The sequence below is a fragment of the Peromyscus maniculatus genome, chromosome 15, assembly GCF_049852395.1.
Source record: "Peromyscus maniculatus bairdii isolate BWxNUB_F1_BW_parent chromosome 15, HU_Pman_BW_mat_3.1, whole genome shotgun sequence".
Classification (NCBI taxonomy): Eukaryota; Metazoa; Chordata; class Mammalia; order Rodentia; family Cricetidae; genus Peromyscus; species Peromyscus maniculatus.
Genome location: NC_134866.1, coordinates 58,194,132 through 58,216,261, shown reverse-complemented (window position 1 = coordinate 58,216,261; position 22,130 = coordinate 58,194,132). Strand labels below are relative to the sequence as shown.

At 40.5% G+C, this 22,130-nt stretch overlaps 1 long non-coding RNA gene across 2 annotated transcripts in view; it reads right to left on the bottom strand.

Annotated features, from left to right (window-relative positions):
- Nucleotides 1–22,130, bottom strand: part of LOC107402411 (uncharacterized) — a 126,278-nt gene that overhangs the window by 32,870 nt on the left and 71,278 nt on the right. Inside the window, exon 4 of one of the 2 annotated variants that reach the window (XR_013044783.1) lies at nt 1,429–1,620. The exons of the other annotated variant lie outside the window; for it this stretch is intronic. This is a non-coding gene — a long non-coding RNA (uncharacterized LOC107402411). The remainder of the gene's footprint in view (nt 1–1,428; nt 1,621–22,130) is intronic. 2 annotated transcript variants of the gene reach the window in all.

Here is a 22,130-nt window from a genome sequence, read left to right as displayed (position 1 = left end):
TGAAAAGAAAATTAAGAAACTAATTCTACTTACAAAAGTACTCAAAAGGATATAAAACTATATATAAACTAAACCATGCCAGTGAAAAATGTGTACACTGGAAACCATGAAACCTTGTGGAAAGAGACTAACAAAGTCCAAGACAAATTGTAACACATCCCTGTTTCTGAACTAATGTTAAGAGGAAGATCAATTTTTCTTAAAATAATACATAGTGCCTTGAATTCATATGGAATTTCAGAGGATTCAAACTACCCAAATAATATCTTAAAGACAAAAAAATAGTTGGAATATTTACATTACTTAATTTCAAAACTTGCTACAAACCTAAAATAAGAAACAACATATTGATAACATATATCTACTAGAACTGAAAGTCCAGAACAGATGTAGACTTTTTGCCCAATTGATTTTCCTTCTCTCTTTCTTTCCTTCTTTCTTTCTTTCTTCCTTTCTTTCTTTTAGATTTATTTTATTTTACATGTATGAGCTTTTTTTTCTGAATGCATCTCTGTGTACAACATGCCTGTCCGGTGCCTGGGAGAGCAGGAGAGGGGATGAGGTCCCCTGGAACTGGAGTTACAAGTAGTTCCGAGGCACCATGTGGGAGCTAGGAATTGAACCTAGATCCTCTGCAAGAACAACAAGAGCTTTTAACCACTGATCCGTCTTGCCTTCAGTCCTGCCAACTGATGTTCAACAAGCATGAGCAGAACATTCAACCAGGAAATAAATATATTCAGCAAATAGTACAGGGACAAATGGGTAGCCACGTATAAAATAAAGAGACTGCATACATCCCCACCACCGCTAACCATTATACTACAATTAATGTAAAATAGATCCTTGACCTAAATACAAGAGCTTTAATTATGCAATTAGTAGAAAAAGACATAGAGTTATATCTTTATGACCTCAGTCAGAGGTGGCAATTGAGTCTTCAATGTGCACAGAATAAATTAGCCACAAAAAATAAAAAGTTATACTTGATAAAAATCAATATGTTTTTGGCTCAAAATATATTACTGTCTATATGAAGAGGAAACTGTTGACAGATGGAATTTTTTTCAAATCATATATCTGCTGAGACATTACTATTAGGGTGTGTAAAAATATTGATCAACAATAAAAAGAAGTCTTCATATAACAAAAAAGTAAATGCTCAAAACGAAGTATACAAAGCATGACCCAAGCACCTCCCTCTAGACCACACGTCTTAAAGCTCCCCCACCTCAATGCTGCCGTAGTAAGGATGAAGCCTTGACATGCTAACCTGCGGCTACAAATCCCACTGAAACCATAGCACATGGTTCTTTTTATGTAATATTCACAAGAGGCAAAATGACAGAAAATAAAATAGTCGTAACTAAAGAAATAATAATTCTTTCTAAACAACAGAAGTTCAGAGAAAAAGCAGACACCGTTCACCTAAGTATCCACTGATACAGTTTGAGTTGTCTTCCTGGACGGTCTCACGGCGGACACCTTTGGGGTGGTGATGTCGCGCGCGTGCGGCTTCGATGCTCACGCCTCACAGCTGTGCACATGTCGCTCTTCTTTTCTGTTTGTTATTCTTTTTCATTTGAGGTTCTTCTCTAATGTTTGGTTTGGTTTTGTCTTCTGTTGCTTAGAAAAAGAAAATAGAATGACATACCCAGGTCTAGCATTAAATTATAATTCTTTTTAAGAGAGAAAATCAAACACATAAAGAAAATACAAATAAGACACACCCTAAATTTTTCATTACATTGCAAGCTATAAATGTGCATATTTTCCGTAATTCAATTCAAATATTTCCAGATTTTCATCAAGAGAGGAAAGACCAACATTTGGCCTCGACCATGTGGTAGAGGTTAGTTAAGAATCCTAAAACAGCTTAGGGAGCTTGGCTACAATATTCTACACCCTGTGTTCAATCCCCAGCACCACAAAAAAGTAAGGATCACTTATTTTTATGTGTTTTGCTTTATGAGTGTTTCCTCTACATGTATGTAGGGGCATGTCATGTGTACCTAGTGCCTGTGGAGACCAGAAGAGGGCACTAAATCCCCTGGAACTGGAGGTAGACAGTTGTAAACCATCCTTTAGGTGGTGGGAAATAAACCCTGGTCCTCTGAAAGAGCAGCAAATGCTCTGAACTGCTGAGTCATCTCTCCAGCCCTATTTTTGTTAATTACAAAGTTAATAATACTTAATATTTTATTATATTTTGAAGAAAATATGTTTTCAAAGTTTTAATATTTGACATACAAATATGTTCACTATACCTACTTTGCAGCAAGGTACTGTTTACACATATCAATATGGCTACAAATGGGCATCTGTTAACAAATAAATTACTCCTTAAAATTAGATGTCTACAAATTTTCTGAATGTGTTTCTTAACTTAAAACCAGAAAAGAGAATATTTTGTGCGGTTCTGAGGAAATGACTCCATGGACAAATACTTGTCGTGCAAGTGAAGGCCAGAGTTTGTCCGCCCAGAGCCAACATACGGCAGGTGAGTGCCGTGACCCACTTGGAAGGCCAGCACTCAGCAGGAAGGAAGAGTGGACTCCCCAGGGAACGTGAGATACATGAATGTGTGAGCTCTGGAGTCAGCAGGGGATGCCGTCTCAGTAAATAAAGTAGAAAGCAATCCAAGATGACCTAACAGTGACCTTTGGCCTGCACACACATGCAGCAGAACACAGGAGAATTCAAATGCACATACCACACACACATACACATGCAAAGAAAAAGAGAGAGAATGTTTTACAGGTAACTATAAACTTAGTGTTGTGCATGCTCCTCAGCATACTATGGAGGAGACAATGTTGCTGTGGACACACAACAGGCCTGTGATCTGAATGCAGAGAAGACAAAAAAATGAAGGATTTCCCAAGGCTAAATATACAACTTTTTTTCAAAAATTATGGTTAAATACCTCTTTAAGTAAACAAAAATCAAAATGAAACAAAGAAAAGTAAGCTTTTTTCCTTTATTCATTCACTGGGAAAATCTCAATACAAAATAAACATAACAGCTACATCTCATCTACATCTTTATATAGCGGATTTGTAACATACTCCAACCATTGTGTCTTGCTTGACTCATGCAGGCTTACCTGTGTGGAAAGGGGATCTGCTGAGTTCTTAATGATAGCTAGGAACATCCTATTAAATCTAGGGTCCATGGAAAAATCTATGTTGTCAAGATGTTTATTTACGAAATCAGCTTCTGCGGTAATAACATGGCGTGGCCCTTGGAGGAGGACTCCCAGCCTACCTCTGTCAAAATTATTTGCATTTAATGGCATCCGTTCTTATATCTTTGCTCTCTGCCATGTCTTCTGAAACAGGCATCTTCTTTAGGGTATCCATTACGGAAACGACTTGGTTTTGCTCTTAAACAGATAAACATATTGTCTGAGCTTACTTGCTCATTTGTTTAAAAAAAAAAAAGTATAAGTGTTTTTATGTCTTTTTTGTTTTGCCTTATAAATTCCTCCTAGCCATTATTAATCTATATATCATGACTTTTTTCTCATTCTTGCTAACTGAATACTAATTAATGATATGTCAAAAAAAAGCACAATAACTTTACTCCAGACCTCTCCTAGAAGATTTGAGACCTTTAGATACATAATAGTGGCATATATCACTTTGTTTTCTGGTTTTTTTGAGACAGGATCTCTTCATACAGCCTTGGCTCTCCTGGAGCTTTCTGTGTAGACCAGGCTGTCCTCAAACTCAGAGAGATCTGCCTGCCTCTACCTCCAGAGCGCTGGGACTAAAGGCCTGTGCCCTGTCACCTGGTCCAAGGTTACTCTGTGTTACTGGCCTCCTTTTACTGTGAATACAAAAGGCAGTTGCATTGACGGTGATTATTTCTGATTGGAAAATACCTGCTTTTGGAGAAAAGTGCGTAAGAAGAACTTCAACCCCTCTGAGACACTGTCCAAATGTGAACTTCAGAATGCAAGCCTTCTCTGGACTTTTGTAATGTATTTAGCAGAGGCATCATTTAAGACCCTATGTTTTTGTTTGTTTGTTTGTATATTTTTATTTGTTTTTACATCCCAATCAAAGTTTCTCCTCCCTCCCCTCTTCCCAGTTCCCCCTCGCCCCATCCATTCCTCCTCCACTGTTTCTCTTCAGATGCAGGCGGGCCTTCCGTGGATATCAGCCAGCCATGGTGTATCAAGTTGCAGAGAGACTAGGCACCTCCTCTTCTATTAAGGCTGGATGAGGAAATCTGGTAGGAGGATGGATCCCAGAAGCAGGCAACACAGTCAGAGACAGCCCCTGCTCTCACTGTTAGGAGTCTGACGAGAAGACCAAGTTACACAATTCTAACACCTACGCAGAAGGCCTCGGTCAGTCCCATGCAGGCTCCCCATTTGTCAGTTCAGTCTCAGTAAGGCCTTATGAGGCCAGGTTAGTTGATGCTGTGGGTTTTCTGGGGTGCTCTTGACACCACTGGTTCCTACAACCCTTCCTCCCTCTCCTCTTCAGGATTCCCCGGGCTCCACCCAATGTTTGGCTGTGGAGCTCTGCATCTGTCTCCATCCGTTTCTGGGTGAAGTTTTTCCGATGACAGTGGGGCCAGGCACTGGTCTATGAAAGCCCTGCTTTTTTATTTTATTAGCTTGCTTTATATTGTTTTATGTGTGAATATTTTGCCTGCATGTCTTTATGAGCACCATGTGCATGTCTGGTGCCTGAGGAGATCAGGACAGGACAACAGATCCCCTGGAACTGGAGATGTGAGCTACTATGTGAGTGCTAGGAACTGAGCCCTAGACCTCTGTAGGAAGGAGTACTCATAACCACTGGGCCATCCTTCCAGCCCCTTAGTCAGTAACTCAAAGCCCAACTTTCTGGGCACATAAAGAAAGCTGAAGTAGTAGGGAATGATGTCACTAACAGTGGAGGTGTTTGGCTGTTCTTAACTTGCATTCTCACTCTCCTCATGCCCACAGCTGTGATTAAACCTCCAGCCACCTGAAACCAAATAGAAGGTTATGTTCTCTTCACTCACTCGTCAGCCTCTCACCTGGTGAGTTTATGGATTCTGAGAAAAGACTCATAGTAAGTCAACTTGACACACAAGCTGTAGTCATCTGGGAAGAGGGACTCTCAACTGAGACGATGCTGTAGGCAGGTCTGTAGGGCAGTTTTCTTAATTAGTGATTGATAGGGGAGGGCCCAGCCCACTGTGAGTGGAACCACCCTGGGCTGGTGGTCCTGAGTTCTTTAAGAAAGCAGGCTAGGCTAGCCAGAGGAGCATACTCCTCTGTGGCCTCTGCGTCAGCTCTTGCCTCCAGGTTCCTGCCCAGCCTCAAGTCCTGCACTGGCTTCTCACAATGGACTATGACTTGAGATATGTAAGCTAAAACAACCCTTTGCTCCCCAAATTGCTTTTGGTCATGGTGTTTCCTCACAGAAGTAGTAACCCTAACTAAGACAGACATGCTCCAGGTTTTGACAAATGCATCAAAGATTCTGCTTTGGCAAACTCAATTAGATGGAAAATTCAGCTTTCTGTCTTAATTGCACTTTGCTGTAGAACAGTGACGGCTCCGGGCTCCAGGAGGGTTTTCTCACAGAGCCTTGGTTTTGCTTGTTAGCATGTGCATGTTATTGGTTCCACCTGTACATCCATATTTAAAAGTGTGCGCTTTGTGCAGAATTGTTTACTATGCATAAAAGCCAATTGGTGTTAACTTTGACACATGCAGATGAAGAAGAAATGAACAACAACAGAAAACTTATGGCAAATGTTACAGCATGAAACATCAGGAAGAGCCCATTAAGACTCTCCGTAGCTCTCTCACATCCCACACGTATGTTTTAAATACGTTAGTAAATATGAGCAGTGTTGGGTTCTGGAGACTGAATCAAGGGTCACTTTGGGAACACCTCACTCACGTTGCTGATCAACCACAGCACTGGGTGGTGATGCCATTTATACACCAGCTTGCTTGCTTGCTTTTTTTTTTTTTTCAATTTAGTGTGTTTTGTTTTAAGACAGGGTCTCTTGTAGACCGATGTGACTGAATTTCTAATCTTTCTGCATCTCCCTCCCGAGTGCTGGAATTCCAGGCCTGTACCACCACAGTTTTATGTGGAACTGGGAATCAATGGCTGGGCTCTGTGCACGCCAGAGAAGCACTTCCCATCTGAGCTACATGCCCAGCGCTTTAGCCTGGCTTTCAGAGAAAAATATTTTTCAGAGAAAAATAGCTAAATTTTCTCAAAGACAGCATCTTCTCTGGCCCCCAAAATTAACTTCCTGGGAACTACGTAAAGTAATCTAAATACAGACTGAATGGCGGTTCTGTCATTCTTTCCCACTGGACAGGTGTTCTGTGTACGTTAAAAACATGGCAAGTGGAATACCTACTTTCCTCATTAACACTCAGAATCGGTTGAGTAAATTTTCTTACACTTTTGCAATATTCTTGCCTCAGCTCAAACTTTCAAATAAGTGTAGTATCTTCACATGACAATAGAGATTTTTCTCAATACTACCCATTTCTTTAAGACATATGAAAACTTGACTCTGATTGGTATACTTCTAAGCTACTCGACTGTTTGCCAATATTGTCTCCATTATATTTCATTTCACAAAAGTAAACAGCAAAATATCCAGTCAAAACATATTACATTTGAAAGTTTCTCTATATGGCATGCTGATACCAGAGGCAGTTTTAATGAAACACCCAGGCTGACATATAGGCTAAAAGAAAGCCATGGGGAGAGCAGCCAGGAGGAAGTGAGGGAGACAAACAGGGCACCATGACCTTTGCAATGGGACGCCCTCTCCTCAGAAACTCACAGAACAACCTGGAACAGTGTGTGCCCCTGTCCACTAGTTAATAATTGTAGTTCAGTAACTTCTTCTATTTTACTGAAAATAATTTAAATTCTCCACAATGCTGTCTAAAAGCCTTATGTCTTCATTATTTACTGACTTTTTTAACAAAAGGCCCTAACTTCCTTACACCTAGCTTCCTTGACTTTTCTTTTTCCATTTAGAGAAAGGTAAGGTGAGGGGGAGAACCTAAGAATGGAATGGAAAACATCTTAAAATAATGATTACAGATGACTTACCACTGCAGATAACGACAAGGACAGACTAAATAGAAAAGGTTTGCTTTAATCCTAAATCGCATCTAATAAAACTGGATATCCATGATGTGTTTGTGTGCATATGTATGTGTGTGTGTGTGTGTGTGTGTGTGTGTGTGTGTGTGTGTGTGTGTGTGTTGTGTATACATACACATGCACATCTCCTTTCACCTCAAAAATTACAGGAAAGGGTGGCTTGTGAATGTCAGAAATAAATACAGTTGATCTACTTTGGCATGAATAGGAAAAGTGCCCAATAAAATACAGAACACACACACACACACACACACAAATTGAGTAAAATCACTTTAATATTGAATCTAAATTAAAGAATGCCATGAGAAAGGCCTGTTTGCAATGTTGGCCCTGAAGTTTTCTGTTTTGGAACACTCCTGCCCCTCTGGCAAGTGCTCCTTGTACCTAAACTGTTCACACAATGTGGTTAAACTGAGCCCCTGTTGTCTCTCTGAAAGTCTGGTGTGTGAGCATCCCAAGCAGAGGGTACACCTGCATGGCCAGTCTTCAATACCCTGGGCAACAAGTCTCCAGACAAAGTCTCTAGTAGCCATTGCAGACATGTCTGAACTCATTTCTGAGGGAACTCAACATGTTTTGTATGGCTCCATAAGAAGGTCGTTGGAGCTGCTCCCTCAAAACTCAACCTCATTTTCCTGCATTCTAAAATTGTACTTCTGCAATAACATATGCTAGTCATGATTATGACATTGTGTTGAGTCCTGCAAATTCTTCTGGGGAATCACTAAACCCAGGGGTCAGGGGCTTGTCTTACTAAGTTAAAAAACAACTGTTTTCTTCAACAACAAATTACACAATGCAAAAAAAAAAATACAGAAAGAATTTTAAAAATTAGATATCACAAGGCAAAATAATCCAATTAAAAACTAGGGAACAGATCTAAATAGAGAATTCTCCAATAGAGTCCCAAATGGCTGAGAAACACTAAAAGAAATGTCCAACATCTTTGCCATCAGAGAACTGCACATCAAAACCACTTTTTTCTATTTTATTTATTTATTTATTTATTTATTTATTTATTCATTTATTCATTTATTCATTTATTCATTTTACATCCTGACCACAGTTTCCCCATCCTCCTCCAATTCCCCCCTCTACTCCCCTCCAATTCATTCCTCTTCTATTTCTGTTCAGAAAGGGGCAGACCTCCCATGGGTATCAACAAAGCATGGCATATCAAGTTGCAGTAAGACTAAGCACCTCCCCTGATATTAAGGCTAGGCAAGGCAATCCAGTATGAGAACGGGTTTCCAAAAGCCAGCCAAAGTAGCCCACGCTCCCATTATTAGGGGTCCTACAAGTAGACCATGATACACAACTGTCACATATATGTAGAGGGCCTAGGTCAGTCCCATGCAGGCTCCCTAGTTGTTTGGTTCAGACTCTGTGAGCATCTATGAGCCAGGTTAGTTTTTCTGTGGGTTTTCTTGTGATGTCCTTGACCCGCTCTGGCTCCTACAATCTTTCCTCCCTCTCTTCAGCAAGATTCCCCTAGCTTGACTTAATGATTGGCTGTGGGTCTCTGCATGTGTTTGCATCAATTACTGATGAAGGCTCTCTGATGACAATTGGAGTCACTAATCTGATCACAGATGATGACCAGTTCAAGCTATGTATCCACTATTGCTAGCAATCTTAGCTGGGGTCATCCTTGTAGATTCCTGGGAGTTTCCCTTACATCAGGTTTCTACCTGACTCTAAAATGCCCCCCTTTCCAGTCATCTCTTTCAGTACTCTCCCCTTCCACCTAGTCCCCCACAACCAGATAGATCCCTCAAATTCCCATCCTCACCTGCCCCTGATTTATCCATGAGATCTCTTCTATTTCTCCTTCCTAGGAAGATCTATGCTTCTCACCTTGGGTTATCTAGTCTCTCTGGGTCTGTGGATTATAGCATGATTATCCTTCACTTTACAGCTAATATCCACTTATGAGTGAGTATGCACCATGTTTGTCTTTCTGGGTCTGGGTTACCTCACTCAGGATGATTTTTTTCTAGTTCCATCCATTTGTCTTCAAATTTCCTGATGTCATTTTTTGTTTGTTTGTTTTAGAGACAGGTTTCTCTGTGTGTAGATCTGGCTGTCCTGGAACTCACTCTGTAGACCAGGCTGGCCTTGAACTCACAGACATCCACCTTCCTCTGCCTCCCAAGTGCTGGGATTAAAGGAGTGTGCCACCACTGCCTGGCCTGATGTCATTGTTTTTAACAGCTGAGTAAATTGTGTAAATATACCACATTTTCTTTAACCATTTTTTTATCCATGTTGAGGAACATCTAGGTTGTTTCCAGGTTCTATTATGAATAAAGCTGCTATGAACATTGTTGAACAAGTGTCTTTGTGGTAGGGAGGAGCATCCTTTAGCATCCAAAAGTGGTACAGCTGGGTCTTGAGGTAGATGGATTCCCAATATCCTGAGGAGCCGCCATGTTGATTTCCAAAGTAACTGTACAAGTTTGTACTCCCATCAGAAATGGAGAAGTGTTCCCCTTGCTCTACATCCTCACCAGCATAAGCTGTCATTTGTGTTTTTGATCTTAGCCATTCTGACATGTGTAAGATGGAATCTCAGAGTCATTTTGATTTGCATTCCCCTGATCGCTAAGGATGTTGAACATTTCTTTAAGTGTATCTCTGCCATTTGAGATTCTTCTGTTGAGAATTTTCTGTTCAAATCTGTACCACAATTTTTAGTTATATTATTTGGGTTTTATTGTCTAGTTTCTTGAGTTCTTTATATATTTTAGAAATCAAGCCTCTGTTGGATATTGGGTTGATGAAGGTTATTTCCCAATTTGTGGGCTGCTGCTTTGTCCTATTGACAGTGTCCTTTGCCTTACAGAAGCTTTTCAGTTTCATGAGTCCAGTTTATTAATTGTTGATCTTAGTGTCTATGCTATTGGTTTTCTATTCAGGAAGTTATTTGCTGTGCTAATACATTCAAGGCTATTTCCCACTTTGTCTTCTATCAGGTTCCGTATAACTGGATTTATGTTGGGGTCTTTGATCCACTTGGACTTGAGTTTTGCACAGGGTGATAGATATGAATCTATTTGCATTCTTCTACTTGCTGGCATCCAATTATGCCAGCATCATTTCTTGAAGATGCTTTCTTTTTCCATTGTATACTTTTGGCTTCTTTGTCAAAAATCAGGTGTCCATGTGAATTTATATTTGGGTCTTTAATTCAATTTGTTGCTCTACCTGTCTCTTTTTATGGCAATATCATTCTGTTTTATTACTATAGCTCTATAGTAGAGCTTGAAGTCAGGGATGGTGATGCCTCCACAAGTTCCTTTATTGTACAGGATTGTTTTGGCTTTCCCTGGGTTTTGGTTTTTCCATATAAAGTTGAGTATTGTTCTTTTGAGGCCTGTAAAGAATTGTGTTGGAATTTTGATGAGGATTGCATTGAGTCTGTAGATTGCCTTTAGTAAGATGGTCATTTTTACTGTTAATCCTATAGATCCTTGAGAATGGGAGATCTTTCCATCTTCTGATATCTTCTCCAGTATCTTTCTTCAAAGACTTGAAGTTTTTGTCACACAGGTTTTTTACCTGCTTGGTTAGAGTTACCCCCAAGATATTTTAATATTGTTTATGGCTATTTCTTTATCAGCCCTTTATCATTTGTGTATAGGAGGGCTACTGATTTTTTTTTTAGTTTATCTTGTATCCAGCCACTTTGCTAAAGGTGTTTATCAGCTGTAGAATTCCATCTTACACCCATCAGAATGGCTAAGATCAATAGCACAAGTGGCAGTTCATACTGGAGAGGATGTGGTGTGAGAAGGGAACATTTTTCCATTGCTAGTGAAAGTGCAACCTTACACAGTCATTGTGGAAATGAGTATGGTGATTCCTCAGAAAGACAGAAATCAATCTGCCTCAAGATTCAGCTATACCACTCTTGGGCATATACCCAAAGGATGATTCATTAGACCACAGGGATATTTGCTCAACCATGTTCATCATGCTCTTTTCAAAATAGCCAGAAACTGGAAAAAACCAAGGGGGCCCTCATCAGAAGAAAATGTGTTACATTTACACAATAGAGTATTACTCAGCTGTTTTAAAAAATGACATCATGAAATTTGCAGACAAATGGACAGAACTGAAAAAAAATCATCCTGAGTGAGGTAACCCAGACCAAAAGATAAATATGGTATGTATTCACTTATATATGGATATTAACCATTAAATAAATGATAATCAAACTACAATTCATAGACCCAGTGAGGTTAGGCATAGAGGAAGGAACTACAGGAAGCACATGACTCTCCTTGGGAGGGGGAAATAGAATAGATTTTATGGGTAGACCTCAGCGGGGATGAAGGATGTGAAAGGGAGGATAAAGTGAGAAGGGGAAGGGAGATGAGATTAAGGGAAGGGGAGAGGCAGCTAGAATTGAGCATTTGGGAGGTGGTACGGAAACCTAGTGAAGCAAAAATTTCCTCTAATATATGAAGGTGATCCTAATAAAGTCTCCAAATAATGAGGGAGATGGATCCCCTACTGGCCATCTCTTGTCACCAAACAAAGGTTCTAGTGCCAGGACTGGGTCTCAAGCTGTTGGCTGAAAGAGTGCCATGGAAATCCCCAAACAACCCAGGCTGCTGCCAAGACAATGGTTTGCTATAAACAAACTGACAGCACGCCCCATTGCTGAAGACAACAACACCCACACAACTCATAGAACATGGAGATGTCAAGCTGGTGCCTACATAGAAACCCCGCCCCCCCCCCCCCATGTTCTAGTGTCTAAGACACAGAACGATACTCTACAGACTACCAAAAGAGAAATGTAAACAACACCCCAACCACAAAACCTTTGATCTGTAGTCTGTCTTGCCTGCAAAATATGCTAGGGCAATGGTGGCACAAACCTTGTAGGAGTAACTAACCCATGTCTGATTTGACTTAAGACCCACACATTGATGGAACTCATACCTGACACTGCTTGGGTGACCAAGAACCAGAGTCTCTAGGGTAAATGCAAATAATAATGGTCTGGGGAAAAGTAAAAATAAAATGGCTCCAAATGATTACTATACAAATAACTATACAAATAGATCAGTGCCTTATTCATCCATCATCAGAAAGGTTTCCTCCTGCAGCAGATGGGAACAAATACAGAGACCCACAGCCAGTCATTACCCAGAGAGGGAGAGACTTCGGAATACACAGCTCTAAACAAGATGTCTCCATCAAATCAGAACTCAAGGATCTTAAGCTTATTTAAGTCACTAGACATTGTAGCTTGCACTTATAACCCAGCACTAGGAAAGTAGTTGCAAGTAAATTGGGGGTTCAAGGTCATCCTCATCTACAGTTCAAGGTCAGCCTATGTCACATGAGATTCATATCACACACACACACACACACACACACACACACACACACACACACCAGTTATAATAGCTTAAACATGCACTACTTTTGGAACATTCTATATAAATAAGCTAAATTGAGTCAAGAATGTGAAAATCAAAAATTAGCCACAAGAATGTGTCAAACATTGGTTGCTTGTGTAAAAGCATTACCTTTAAAAAAGGTAATATCCATTTTGAACAAGATATACCAGGAATTTTTTTTTTTAATTATCTTTCCTGCAGGTGGTGGTGGTGAATGCCTTTAGTACCAGGACTTGGAAGGCAGAGGCAGGCAGATCTCTGTGAGTTCAAGGCCATCTTGGTCTACAGAGCTAGTTTCAGGAGAGCGAGGGCTACACAGTGAAATTCTGTCTCAAAAGAATATATATATGAAGTAAAGTACAGGATAACCAGCCTGCAACCCACAGCCCCAGAAAGCCTGGGCCCAAAGAGGGACCCATGGATTTCCCTGAGAAGGAAAACAGAAGATATCTCCTGGATAAACTGGAGGTGGGGGAGGGGGAGATGGAGGGATGGCATCTTGGGTCGGGCAGGCTGGGTGCCAGAGGTCGGTTAGAGGCCAGATGAAGAGCAAGAGTAACAAAAGAGAGGCATTTGCGGGTCAGGGAGAAATCTGGCACCAGGGAAACCCCCAGGAATCCACAAGGATGACCCCAGCTAAGACTCCTAGCAATAGTGAAGAGGGTGCCTGAACTGGCCATCTCCTGTAATCAGATTGGTGACTACCCTAATTGTCATCAGAGATACTCTATCCAGTAACTGATGGAAGCAGATGAAGTGATCCACAGCCAACCACTGGGCTGAGCTTAGGAGTCTTGCTGAAGAAAGGGAGCCAGGAAGGTCATATGGGGGGGAGGGGCGGGACCCCACACAGACAGCTGACCTGAACTACTGGGAGCTCATGGACTCTGGACCAGCAGTTGGGAGCCTCCATGGGACTGACCTAGGCCCTCTGCATGTGTGTGACAGTTGTGTAGCTTGGTCTGTTTGTAAGCCTCCTAGCAGTGAGATCAGGGCCTGGCACTTAGCTGGCTTTTGGGAACCTGTTCCCCACGCAGGATGACCTTGCCCAGCCTTGATGCAGGGGGAGGAGCTTAGTCCTACCTCAGCTCGAAGTGCCATGCTTTGTTGACTCTCATAGGAAGCCTGCACCTTTCTGAATGGAGACAGAGGAGGAGTGGATTCCGAGGAGGGTAGGTGGGAAGTGGGGCTGGGGGGTGGGGATTGGAGGAGAGGAGGGAGGGGAAACTGCTGTCAGTATGCAAAATAAATGGAAAAAATCAATCCTGTTTTATAAAGTTAGTCTTACCTTAATATTCAAAATGACAATATTGAATCAAAAAAACTATAGGACAGTTTCATAGATTTGCATAGATGAAAAGAAAAATTCTACTTGAACTTGGGCAAACAGTCATGGAAAGTGTATATCTGTCTGCATCATCTATGTGTCTTCAGGAATATTGTTGAATTGTTTCAGTTTTGACAATTTTTGTTCTTTTGGCTGCTTTGTATAGTCACATTTTCTGTCAATATATCATAAATTATTTAAAAATAATATAAATCCTGACAGTGCTTAAAAATTGGTTAGAATTTCCATACTATGTTGAGTAGTAGTAATAACAAACATTGCTATCTTGTATCTGATTTAAAAATTGAAGTTTTGCCATTAAATATCAGAGTAAGGATATATATTCTTAGCTTACTAGGTGGTTCTTAATAATATACATGTATGGTGTTGAATACTTATCCTCCATCTCTGGAATGATCTTATGAAATCTTCCTCTAATATGCTAATATGACAAATCAGTAAATTAGTAGATTTAAAAAAATGTCAATCCATCCTCAATTTTCTGGGAGAAACTTATATTATGCTCTATACATATATGTACATACATGCATTTGCATAGATCCAATTTTTAAACACTGTCAGGATTTAAAATGTATTATTTTTATATATTTTATGAAACACTGAAAGAAAATATTACATGAAGCATCCAAAAGAAACAAAAATTGTCAAAGCTGAGATAGTTCAATGATATTCCTGAACATAAGGTCACTGTGCAGAAAGATAAACAGCATGCTTATAAACAAGTAGCATATAAGTAAAAATATCATAATCTCATTTCAATACAAACAGAGTTTGTAATGTGTGGGGCGTTTACCCACCACCCCCACAGCTTCCCAGAGTTTTCTTGAGTGCGATCAGCAGGAAATATTAGATAGAAGGATTTATAGCGGAGAATGTTGTGGAGATAAACAGATAGAAAATAAAAGATAGCCTCGAGAGGGCCTGGAACCTATTCCAACGGGCCCGGACTGTCTCTGGTCCAGGGTTTTTATAGAGACGCCAAGGGGTGGAGCAAAAGACCTCCTCCCCCAGCACAGCCAAGTGCAGGCCATCTCAGACACCTGCACTCAGGCCCGTGGTCCTGATCATCCTCTATTCGGACCTGCTGGGTAAAGCCACGAGGAACCCCAGAACGGGCTCCCACAGGTCCCCCCTTCTTAATATATAAAAAAATAACTATTAATGGCTTACAGCAATCTCCATAGCTGTTACACCTCCCAGTATGGGAGTAGAGGATGATATAGATGGCATTTCTCTTTTGAATTAGGTCCAAGGTGACCACAGCAGTCTTAGCTGCCTCAAGCCCTTTCTAAACCAAAACTCTTAAGGCGACTACAAACTTAAAGAATCCCTTAGCTTCATCATTACCATTAACAGGTTAACATAAATATTGCTATACATAGTCACAATTCTCTCAATCTTACAACTCAAAGCAAACTCTTAACAGAACCATTAGAATTAGCATATATGGTGCTATATATAGTTAACAATTTTCTCCGTCTTACAACTTTAACTCAGTCATTTGAATTTTCTTGTTAACAGAACATAGGAAAAACTTCGATGTATTCACAAACTTAAACATTTCCTCAATTCCACAAAGCCAGGGTGCATTAATATCAATAGGTTTCTGCGAACATAATTCAATCTCATAGCTCCTCCTTTTCTTTATAATTTTTAAGCAAAATCTCAAGCCTAGTTAGAAAACCCAAACTTTTCTGTTTAACCAGTTCCATTTGTAACACAAAACCAGTTCCATAAGTAATTCCATTTTTACATAAACAGTTCCACAAAACAATTCATAAATCTCCAGTTAATAAAGCATATATGCATACACAAAATTGCATCTTGATTCTAAGTAGAAATACATTTCTTCATTTAAACAGTTCCATTTTTAACCCAATTCCAGAAAACCATTCCTAGGTCATTACTATAAGTAAGCTCAAAATTGTCCCATTGCAATGAAATCTCTATTGTTCATTCCATTTAAGTACCAAAATTCAAATGATAAATATTGGTACTAGCCTTCCAAATTTGAAGAAATCCATAACCAAAATGTTTTTGTAATTTTATCTCATTTTAAGTTCAAAAAGTTTAAATAAGAAATAAATTCTGGTATCAGGCTTTTACTTCCAAATATGAAGAGACTTTAACCAAAACTTTTTGCAGTTAATAATTTTTGTTCAAACAAGCGTCTCTGCAACTTTTGTTCTCACAGACAGACCTTTTTAGTTATAGTAAGATTTTAAACCGCACCGTTTTTGCTGTTAGCTCAGGTTTTTCTGTGTTGCATTGATATTCCACGGATCTCAGCTGCGGATGCCTTGTGCTGGTTCTGGCGTCCGCCCTTCTTAGCTTCTTAGCGGCTTCTGGAGCTTTTGAAATCATTTAGACTGCCTACTTCGCAGTCTACTAGAACACTATCTCCTGTGTCTCAGGTGTTTTCACCATATACATTAATAGACTCACACTTAACATTTACACTTTTTCACAAACTCACATAACATGTGCTTAAGCATAAACTCACTCAACATTACACATTTTTACAAACTCCCATATTAACATCTACTTATTTATACTTTAAGGAAACTATAGAACTACTTTAGCAAATATATTTCTTATTAATTCTCATATACTTATATTCATTCCATCTTATTTCTTATTTAAACTTACATTTACAACTAGCATCTTACAAGCTTATTACTACATGTCTTAAGACTACCTTAGATACTTCTTACAAGCTTATATTCTTAAAGGAACTCTATAGATCTATTTTACAAACTTATATAGGCTACCATTAGCATATATCTAACTTAGCAAACACCTAAAGATTTCTTAATACAGATCTAACAAGACAGAATTTTTACAAACTCACATATCTTATATTCGTCTTTCTACTTCTTACTCTTAATTATCATCACCATCTCTATCAGAAAGATTCTCTTAACTAGACAGGAAGTACGTACATCATTTCTAAAGTTTACAGTTTATAGTTAGCTTTGTTATAAAGCACTGGGATTTAGCGAGTGTTGTCATTATAGAGTTGTGATACTTGTTGCTAGGGGATTGTAACATTCTCGGGACGCCACACTCCAAAGTTGTCAGTTCTCTCAGCCGTTCCGGACCGGCAGAGATGCACTGTCAGTGGTAGACAGTTTTTAACTAGAGGTTGTCCCTTCACCCAAATTCATAATAGCTCCCCTAAGAACTTCAATTCAAACAAACGTTTCTATCACAGCAGTACTTTTGGTTTGTTCTACTGAAAAACTTTATACTGAGGGTGAAATTATCATATTTAGCTGTTGTAAAGCTCTTCGCCAAAAACTGCACAGCTATTAGGTGGTATTTTAAGGATTTTAAAGTGACTTGTTTGCTCTTATAGGTAGCTTTTTGTCATCCAACTGCCGTAAAAACTTTGCACAGCTATTAGGGTAAATAAGGCACTTTACCAACGGAGCCCCAAACCGAGAAGCTCCTAGTTCCGTATCCTTTCAATCTTTCATTGGAACTGATACTTAAACTTAGACGACTTTCCTTATTCTTTTAAAGGCTGTATTTTAAGTTTACCATGAACGTATTTTCGAGCTGACAAAAGTGTTTCAGGGCAATGTCATCATCTTTAGCAGAAAAACTACCTTTCCCAGAATGCATTTCCCTTATATCATGCCATAATAATATCAGTCCCATATCAGTCCCTTATATCATTTCCCATAGTTCTTTTTGGGTCTGAGAGTCAACTGGTTCTCTTTTACCAGACTTGCTTACAAATTCTTGCCCGGGAGGTTTGAGCAAAGTTTTTTGGCTTTTGCAACGGGAGATTTGAACAAGCATTTTACATTTTCAGCTATGGCACATTGGGAGGTTTCTATTCTCCTCTGCTGGCTTTAACAGGTGTTTCAACTTCATCAGACACTGGCCCCCGAATCAGAACCGCACCTGCCTCGTTAGCACGCATTGAGGCTGGCATTTCTGATAGCAACTTTCCTCGGGGCTTGTGTTTGTCTTAGCCAGTCAGTGAAAAACAAGATCATGTACAACAGAGCTTTTCCATAGCTCCTTCAGAGACATTTTCTCCCACTGATCTATCTTATTTCACTTGTTCCTTCCCCCACAGATGCAGAGCTTCAGCTATCTGTCTGCGGCTCTGTTCCTCTGCTAGCTGCCTTTGGAGGGAGGGGCTTTTTTTCTCCCCCCGAATCTGCCTCAAACTCTAGCAGCTTTGTCAGGTCATGCATTTTCTGGGGAGGAATCTGTCCCCTCTGTTTCTTCAGAGTCTTTCTCCCAGACAGTTCCCAGTTTGGTCTCAGTTTATCCCCTCTACCCCAGAAACAGTTTCCGACACTAGAGCGGCGGCTTTCCCTGCTACTGAAGGTAGGGGTTTTTTTTTTTGTCCGTTTCTGTTTTCAGGGTCTGTGTGGTTTGCGTACAGACTGAAAAATTTAACAAGGGAGGTCTTTGCTATTTCTAAACTCCCATTAGGACAGGTGCTTTGCCTCATCAAGCCTTCACCTGGCCCAGTCCCCCAGTGGGTTGCTTTTGCTTGTCTGGGTGCTCAAGGACAGAGCTTATGCCAGAGGCAATCACCCCTTAGGGCTACACTCCCTCATCTCATCGGGAGTCAGTTGAAACAAAGCTTTCTCAAAGAGATGCTTTCTCTGACAGAAAAGAAAGCTTTACTCCTGGATAGTTCTGTTCTGCCCTGGCTGGGCTCTTTCCCCAGACAGCATTCTGACTCAGCAGCACAACTGCTTCAGACACAGTTCATCTTTACTGTTTTCCCAGAAAGGTCCTTTCTCTGATAGGAAGGCTTTTCTCAGATTTCTTTTTGCAGCTGTGGACCTATCAACCCGGGACTTGTAGGAAAGTGGACAACTGTGCCGTTCCCACCGGCTTTTGCTTTGTTTGTTCATTAGCAATCTTCCCCCGGGTCCTGCACCTTCCTGCCTCAGCTGTGTGCTCCAGGAAGTTTACAACTGCAGGAACCCCAGTATCCCCGAAATGCACTCCAACTCAGAGACGCTGGCCAGTCACCTCTGGGTTTTTGGTCAGAAGCGAGGATTCAATGCTAACAGTTTGCATTGCTTCAGGGGATCTTTGCTTTAGGACGATTAGGAGCACCTTTTCATTCTGAACCGCTCACTCAGAAACAAAACCCTTGATGCCTCAGCTCAGCTGTAACTGAAAAGCTTGGCTTTTTGCTTTTCTCAGGTAAAGTTTCCTGCCCTTTTGGGCTCTCTGTAGCTTTTCACCCTTACTCTCCCCAAGCGTTTCCCTCAGGGGACTCTGACCCACTGTCTTTTACCAGCTTGAAGAGACAGCTTAGAAGAGGTTTTTAGAAACTTGTTCCTGCCTCCTGCATTGCATGGAGGATTTTTAAAGCTTGAAAGAGAACTTAGAGGTTTTGCTGTCTTAAGAGGTTTGTTGTTTTCCCTTAGAGCTAATCACAGGTGGTCCCCATACTTCAGGTGATTCTAATTTTTGTCATCTCCCAGAAGGACAAATTTAGTTTTTAAGTTTAAGAGAGCTTTTGAGAAAGATTAAGGTTTTTTAGAGAGATTTTTCCCCCAAATTTTCCAAGAAAAGCTTTATAGTTTAAGAGAAAGATTTTTTTCCCCAGGAGAAAGACCAACTTTTCCCAAAACTTCCCAACTTTAAACTTTGACTTCTTACACCCCCATTTTTGCCTCAGGGAGAAATTACTTTCTCCTGCCGCTTGGACTTAGCATTTCAGCTGTCCCCAGGTCAAAAGCTTCCATGGGAAACTTTTTCTTCCCCATAAGCTCAAAGAAGAGCTTTTTTACTACCTGTAAAGCCCAGTTTGCTTCCAAAGCCCCCAAAGTTAGAAAATTGAAGAGTTTTTCTGTCTAGTTGCCTTACTTATTTTTTCCTACACAATCTTACACTTTTAAGTTTTTCCTAAACTATATTACTACCCTATACCTTATACTTATCACAGATAGAAATTGAGAAAGGGATAGAAGATAGAAAATTTTGACAGAAGAGAATTTCGCTGCAGCATCGGACATCCTTCCAGTCCGCTTTCCTTTTCTCTCGAGGATAAAACCCCTGCCTCACCAAAAAATATATATAAAAATATATATATTCCATAACACCGGCATGCCTTTCCACTGGCAGGGCTGACTCAGCACTTTCACCAAAAACTCTGTATTAAAACTATTATTTTCCTTTATCTTTAGTCCCTGTTCATTTGTCTTTAGTCCCCCTTTTTTTTGTCCCTTTTTTCTTTAGTCCCTTTTTTTCTTTGGTCCCTTTTTTTCTTTAGTCCCTGTTCACGGCGCCATTCTGTGGGGCGTTTACCCACCACCCCCACAGCTTCCCAGAGTTTTCTTGAGTGCGATCAGCAGGAAATATTAGATAGAAGGATTTATAGCGGAGAATGTTGTGGAGATAAACAGATAGAAAATAAAGGATAGCCTCGAGAGGGCCTGGAACCTATTCCAACGGGCCCGGACTGTCTCTGGTCCAGGGTTTTTATAGAGACGCCAAGGGGTGGAGCAAAAGACCTCCTCCCCCAGCACAGCCAAGTGCAGGCCATCTCAGACACCTGCACTCAGGCCCGTGGTCCTGATCATCCTCTATTCGGACCTGCTGGGTAAAGCCACGAGGAACCCCAGAACGGGCTCCCACAGTAATGTACCTAAGAATGTGTTTACCAAAAATATGACTAAGATATTTGTGGAAAAAATCAATCTCAAAAAAAAAAATCAAATCTAGAAAACAAATGACATCAAAATAGGAAATGCATTCTTAAACCAGACCCAAAAAATATCAAGCCTTTAAAGAGGGCATTTAACAAGGTAAAAGCTTTAAACTTTTATGCATTACACAAACAAAATTTTAAAAAAAAAACATGAAATAAGATCAATTTAAGTACATATAACCAACAATAATATCTTTAAAATAATCCTTAAGGAGGTAGAGGCAGGCAGATCTCTATGAGTTCAAGACCAGCCTAGTCTACAAATCAAGTTCCAGGACAACCTGGGCTACACAGAGAAACCCGGTCTCAAAAAACAAAAAATCCTCACATCAAAAAGAACAAGCAATTTAAAAACATGGTACCAGGGAGAAGGCTCCGTGAGGAAGGCGCTGCAGGCAGAGCTGACGGCCTCAGTGGAATCCCCAGCCTCCGTGGTGAAAAAAGAGGTCTGGCCCTGCAGCTTGTCTGCATGTGCACCCAAGTGTATACAGAGAGAGAGAGAGACAGAGACAGAGACAGAGACAGAGACAGAGACAGAGACAGAGACAGAGACAGAGACAGAGACACAGAGAGAGAGACATAGAGAGAGAGACACAGAGAGAGAGAGAGAGAGAGACAGAGAGAGAGACAGAGAGACAGAGAGAGAGAGAGAGAGAATAGGGGAAATGAATGTAATTTTTAAAAGAGTATGGATAGGCAATTCACCAAAGGAAATCCAAGTAAACACAAGAAATGTAGTCCATTCTCACTATGACATAAATTCATACTAAAAATAAATAAAACTTGACACTATAGTCCACTAATATTAAATCCCAGCAAACACACACGGAAATTGTGCATGGACGATTAACGTATAAAGCAACGATGCTACTTTGGAAAAGCGTTGGCCACGTCCTTTTACGTCTGATAGTGATCACAACCAAGGGGCACATCTTTCACACTTAAAGTGGAAAGGAGTGAAGATAAAAGTGCTCACTGCCACTAAAAATGAATTAGTGTCCACACATCAGTGAATAAATACGTTGCAGTGATACTTACACAATGGAATACTGAAGGAAGGATACACATGTGTAGCTTGATTTTTCCGCCTTGCCCACAGTCTGGACAAATCTCTGTCACCCGCCAGTCCCACAGCCGCTCAGACCCAACCAAGTAAACACAGACACTTATATTGCTTTTAAACCGCATGACCGTGGCAGGCTTCCTGCTAACTGTCCTTATCTTGCTAACTGTGCTTTTATCTTAAATTGATCCATTTCCATACATCTATACCTTGCCACGTGGCTGGTGGCTTACTAGCGTCTTCATATGCTGCTGGTCATGGCGGCGGCTGCAGCGTCTCTGGTCATTGCGGCGGCTGCAGCGTCTCCTTCTGCCTTTCTGTCCTTTTATATCTCCTCTCTGTTAGTCCCACCTATCTTTCCTGCCTAGCCACGGCCGATCAGGTTTTATTTATTAACCAATCAGAGCATACAGACCATCCCCCAGCACAGCCAAGTGCAGACCATCTCATACAC